This window comes from Octopus bimaculoides, chromosome 16 (genome assembly GCF_046866305.1).
Source record: "Octopus bimaculoides isolate indiv1 chromosome 16, ASM4686630v1, whole genome shotgun sequence".
Taxonomy (NCBI): domain Eukaryota; kingdom Metazoa; phylum Mollusca; class Cephalopoda; order Octopoda; family Octopodidae; genus Octopus; species Octopus bimaculoides.
Genome location: NC_142943.1, coordinates 49,203,823 through 49,210,383, shown reverse-complemented (window position 1 = coordinate 49,210,383; position 6,561 = coordinate 49,203,823). Strand labels below are relative to the sequence as shown.

Sequence of the window (6,561 nt, the reverse complement as noted above, 5' to 3'; positions counted from 1 at the left end):
AATGTTGTGTTAATAACAAACAAGATGAGGACAAATATTTGTCAAATGTAAATAATGTACATTGTCCAATGTGTTCATTCTTTGTTTTTAAGACTGTGGAGTATGATTTGAGGGAAATTCGGCAGCTATTTCTAGTAGGGCTAGCTAAGGTGTACAGGCTTATGAAAATACAACATAAAAAAAGCCAACAGAGAAAATACAAAACCTCAATGCAAAATATATGGTTCATTGTGAATAGCAGAGCATAAAATATTGATTTTGTTGTTTAACTACACACAATAAAAGCACGTTAACCCTTTTAACATTCAGATTTCTTTATCAAAAGCAATGCTCGTTTATTCACATTGTTTTTAAGTAATCACCTATTATCTCATAGCATCAAGGTTTTGATGATCTGATTGTGTATTTTTAGAATGACATTGTAGGGTAGGTGTAAGAGGTAAGATTTGGCTGGTTTGAATGTTTGAACATCATCATCATCATTTAACATTTAACGTCTGTTTTCCATGCTAGCATGGGTTGGACGGTTTGACTGAAATCTGGGGAGCTGTGCCAGGTTCCAATTTGATTTTGTATGGTTTCTACAGCTGAGTGCTGTTCCTAATGCCAACCACTCTAAAAGGGTAGTGGATGCTTTTTACATGCCACTGGCTCAAGTTCCAGTTACGAAACACCGGCATTGGCCACAACTACAATTTCACTTGGCTTAATAGGTCTTCTCAAACATAGTATATTGCCAGAGATCTTGGTCAAAAAATTTGGGCCAGATATAGCCAGTGTAAATATTAAAGGGTTAAACCTTTCATTTGCTAACCAGTTATCAAAACAAAACAATAATCTTTGAATTCTATAATTTACTGTAGGTAATCAAACTCTTTGAATCTCTTATTGATGAGACAAAAAAACTAGATGAATATTACTAGTATGTGTTATTGTTGTACCATATACAAGTGGAGTAGGTTAACTACTGCAGTATATTGTCTGTAATATTGCCAACATGTAATTTGTTGTCTTGATAAGCTTCCATAACATTTGTTTTACACAAGAAAATGTCATTATTGCTCATCATCATCATCCAGTGCTTTAAATCAGGGTTTTGTCCACGTTAACGGGGGTGGCTGGATCTACCTCAATGCCATAGCAACCTAGGTAGGCAGCCTGGTAGTTCATGGAGTCTATTTTCTACCTATTTTCAGCATTTATTGTACATGTGTAGATTCCACATACACAAGCTATTTTCCCTGTTAACCTTCCTCTGATATTGTTGCACCTTTTATGTATCCAAAGCTTACACTGAGTGCATCTTATGGAGTTTCTACCTACGCCTTTTCTACAGATTGAGCAGGGCCGTCTACCTGAAGGGATTTGTGATTTGCCTGCCTCCCTACTTGGTTGGGAAGCAAGCTTCTTACTACACAGCCACTCCTGTGCCTATAGAATGTTGGTTTCAAATTTTGGCACAAGGCCTGTAAAATTTTGGTGGAGAGATAAAATTGATTGTATTGAACCAAGTGTTCAATTGGTACTTATTTCATCAACTCCGACAGGATGAAAAGCAAGGCTAACCTCAGCAGAATTTGAACTCAGAACGTAAAAACAGACAAAACACCACTAAACACCAGTGAGAAAGACATGGGCAAGGAAGGAATTCAGAGTGGACAGGGGTAGGGTGTGGTGAATTACCACTCTATGAAGAAAGGACTGAAATAGTGATTATTGCCAGGGGAGAGAGGAGTAGAAGCTGGACACAATAATGATGATGGTAACTGGAGGAGAGAGAAGACGAGTGATTCAGAAAAATATTCTCATTGGGAAGGACCATGAACTTGGCTAGATCCAAGGAGCAGAGGCCATTACAGTATCAGTAGAAAAGACAAAGAGAGGACACAGTGCACCTTTGAGCCAAAGGCTGGCTTCATAATTGTGAGAGATATTACACCAATCAGTTAGGTGGACTTTTTGTGGATGCAGTCTAGGATGTGTGTTGATTAAATTATTGCTAATAATCTTTTATCTTTTGCTTGTTTCAGTCATCAAACTGCGGCCATGCTGGGGCACCACTATGACGAGTTCAATTGAAAACATCAACCCAAGCACTTAACATTTAACCCTTCAGCACTCAGCATTCCTCTGTCAAATGCTCGTTTATTCTGATTGTTTGGAATTAATCATGCGTAACCTTTTATAGCTTTCAGCTTTCAATGATGTCATTGTTTACTTTTAGTATAACATGTTGCTTGAGAAGACCCAGCCAAGCCAAGTGAGATTGTAGCTGTGGCCGATGCCAGTGTCGCATAACTGGCCCATTTAAAAGCACCCTTCAGCCGTCAAGCAATGCTTGTAAGGCAGCGAGCTGGTAGCAATGTTAGCATGCCGGGTGAAAAGCTTAGCAGCATTTTGTCTGTCTTTACGTTCTGAGTTCAAATTCCACCGAGCTCAACTGTGCCTTTCATCTTTTCAGGGGTCAATAAATTAAGTACCAGTTGCGTACTGGGGTCGATCTAATCAACTGGCCTGCTCCCCCAAAATTTCGGGCTTATGCCTAGAGTAGAAAAGAATATGCCATGCTTGTGAAGACCTGTTGAACCAAGTGAAATTGTAGTCATGGCCAATGCAAGTGCCGCCTGACTGGCACATAAAAAGCACCATTTGAGCATGGTTAATGCCAGTGCCACCTGACTGGCACCAGTGCTGATGGCATATAAAAAACACCATTCAAGCATGGTTGATGCCAGTGCTGCCTGACTGGCTCCCATGCCAGTGGCATGTAAAAAGCACCCACTATACTCTCAGAGTGGTTGGCATTAGGAAGGGTATCCAGCTGTAGAAACCTTGCCAGATCAGATTGGAGCCTGGTGCAGCCTCCCGCCTTGCCAGTCCTCAGTCAAACCATTTCAACCCATGCCAGCACCGAAAGCAGACATTAAACAATGATGATGATGATTGTAGGTAGGTGTGATGGGGCCAGAACTGACCAGTTTGAACATAAAGCATATTTTTGCTGGATATGGCCAGTTTAAATACTAAAGGGTTAAATTTGGCATTATTCTTTTTTTGGTCTCTTTTACTGAATTGCTAGAGCTTTGGGGATGTAAACAAATCAACAATGACAAGCAATGCACAAGTAGGGACAAACACACACACATACATATACAACAGGCTTCCACACAGTTTCCATTTACCAAATTCGCTCACAAGGCATCAGTCAGCCTGGGGCTAGGGTAGAAGATACTTGACCTCCAAAGATGTCACACAGTGGGACTGAACCTAAAACCATGCAGTAGCAAATATGAGGTTCATAACCACACAGCCATGCCTCTACCTAAAGCTTGTATGGTGCAGTGATGTTGTTGTTTAACATCAACACAAAGTGAACAGACCCATGGCGAATGACAATCCAGCTATGACCATCCAGTCTTTTAAGGCATACTGGCTCAATGGCTACAGTGTTCGATGTATTCTTCCCATTATAAGATGGTAATGTGCAGTTTAAAGGATATTTAGCTGTTATTTCTTATAACTGTATCTGATATAGCAGAACGCCAAAACTTTTGAAGGGAGGGGCTAGTTGGTTACATCAACTTAAATACTAAACTAAGACCTCATCTTACTGACCAGAGAAGGATGAAAAGCAAAGTTGACTTCAACAGGATTTGAACTCAAAACCTTGAGCATTGCGAGAAATACCACAAACCATTTTTCTGCCTTTTCTTTTATTCTTTTACTTGTTTCAGTCATTTGACTGTGGTCATGCTGGAGCACCGCCTTTAGTCAAACAAATCGACCTCAGGACTTATTGTTTGTAAGCTTAGTACTTATTCTATCAGTATCTTTTTGCCAAACTGCTAAGTCACGGGGACGTAAACACACCAGCATCAGTTGTCAAGTGATGGTGCGGGGGTGGGGGTGGGGGAACAAAAACTGACAGGCTTCTTTCAGTTTCTGTCCACCAAGTCCACTCACAAGGCCTGGGTCAGCCTGCGGCTATAGTAGAAGACACTTGCCCAAAGTGCTACACAGCAGGACTGAACCTGGGACCATGTGGTTGGTAAGCAAGCTTCTTACCACACAGCCACACCTGCACCTCTCTAACGATCTATCACCATCAAGGAACTACATAAAGTCTCTTTCATTCACATTTCTCTGCAGTTAACCAAATAAATACCAGCTATATACTGAGGGTAGTCATTTTCAATTGACTCTACTCTTCTCGTACAAATATGCTGCCTCAAGAAAACGTGAGAAATCAATACATCTTATTTAATTATCTCCTTCCCATTTTATTTCCAAGGTTTATTTAATTATCTCCTTCCCATTTTATTAATTAATTTTATTAATTAATTATACATTTCATTCATTCATTAATTTTATTTATGTATTCATTTATTAGTAGCATGCTTGCGTCATCAAAAACAAAACAAAAACAAAAAAAATTGATGACTCTTTTAATCATGTTCTACTGATGAATTTTCCATAAACTTATCAAACTTCTTTGAGACGTGTTCAATACAGAATCAGATTTGTTTCTTTGTGTTTTATTTATTTTATTTTAAATTAAATATTAAAACTAAAAAAAAAAAAAAAAAAAAAAAAAACTAGTTGCATAAACAATCCAAAAATAATCTTTTCAATCTTTTGCACTTTTAAAACTGCTTGCACAATTACCTCCCTTAGATTTGTTGCATTGTGTGTTAGACGCAGAAACGGAAAGCCTGGCTGGTATGTCTTTTGCTCATCTCAGTCATTGGACAGCGGCCATGCTGGGGCACCACCTTGAAGGGTTTTAGTCGAGCAAATCAATACCAGTTTTTTGGGTTTTTTTTTCTTTTTTAAGTTTAGTACTTATTCTGTTAATCTCTTTTGCCAAACTGCAAATTTTATGAGGATGTAAGCAAACCAACACCAGTTGTCAACACATCATCATTATCATCATCATTATCATCACCATCATCATCCTCACCATCATTATCATCATCGTCATCGTTATTAACATTATCATCATTTAACGTCTGCTTCCCATGCTGGCATGGGTTGGACGGTGTGACAGGAGCTGGCCAGGCAAAAGACACCATCAGACTTCTGTGAATAGGTTTCCTAAAACCGCCAAACCCAGCAGAGTGGATTGAGAGCTTTTTATGTGGCACCAGCACAGGCATGATCAGTTTTAGCATGGTTTTCACTGCTGGATGCCCTTCAAAATTGCCAACCACTTCACATATATGATAGGCTTCCCCATAATTTCCGTTAAGGTATTGGTCAGCCTGGAGTTTTAGCAGAAGACATTTACACAGCGTATCACACAGTGGAACTGGTTTTATGTAACTTTCTTATTCCTTTACCAGTTTCAATCATTGGATTGCAGCCATACTAGAAACCACCGAGGGTTTTAGGCAATATTGTTGACATTCAACTAAATGAATGCCCTACATCAGTCATTTGCCATATTTTTAACATCTTAAGGCGTTGAGCTGGCGGAAATGTTAGCACGCCAGGCAAAATGCTTAACAGTATTCCATCTATCTTTACGTTCTGAGTTCAAATTCCACCAAAGTCAACTTTGCCTTTCATCTTTTCGGGGTCAATAAATTAAGTACCAGTTGTGTACTGGGGTCGGCCTAATCGAGTGCCCCACCACCACCACCACTCCAAAAATTTTGGGCCTTGTGCCTAGAGTAGAAAAGAATATTTTTAAACATCTTGCTTCTCTGGGCATCAACACACATAACCCTTGATGTCTATCTGCTTGTCTTTTGTAGAAAAGTCCACAAAATTATCCACCATATTTCCAAGAACAATTTTGGCGACCCTTTTGAATTCAAGATCTCTACCACCCGAGAACACATTTATAAAATTATAGTGCAGCATCCCATGGCTTTCAGAAACATTTTTTCATGTCCAGAATTATCACAAGATGAAATAAGTTACCCTTGTGAGTTGTTGTTAGCTGTCAGGACATTGCATCCTTCAAAAACTCCATCCTTCCTGAAATTTGCTAACTCTACTCCTGACATGCCTATCCATCCTTACCCCTTTGACTACTCGTTTCTCTGGTTCAATAAGTATCCGGACTGTTGCCATAGTAACAAAGCTAAAACTCACAGAGTGAAGCCACTTGGCACAGATTGACCTTGAACTCTGCTGTGCATGTGCACTAAGTTTTAACATTCTAGCTCTTTTCCACTGTTTACAGCAGTGCTTGGAAGGAAGGTGTGTAGTGTGTGATTGTCATATTGACCATGACAAAAAAAGTTGATCAGAGAATCTGCATCAAAGTTTGCCAAACGCTTGGTGATACCTGCTCAGAGGCCTACGCAAAGTTTTCCAAAAGATTTCATCATTCTCGACACAATCAAGGAGATCTTGTACAGCTGAAACCTGAGTATCTTTATTGTCAGCTGAAAGCAATTTTGGCACAAACTTGGCAGACACGTGTCTCATACCCACATCTTCAGTGATAATGGACTGAGCCGTAACTAATCTGTACAACCTCTGATAACTCACGGATGGTGATTCAGCGATTTCCCTTCACAGCTGCACGCATATCTGCAATGTTTTTCTCAG

The 6,561-nt window shown here is 39.6% G+C and overlaps 1 protein-coding gene across 6 annotated transcripts in view; it reads right to left on the bottom strand.

Moving 5' to 3' along the window:
* LOC106884137 (alanyl-tRNA editing protein Aarsd1) overlaps window positions 1–6,561 on the bottom strand; it is a 426,316-nt gene that overhangs the window by 22,991 nt on the left and 396,764 nt on the right. The gene's annotated exons all lie outside the window — the stretch shown is intronic.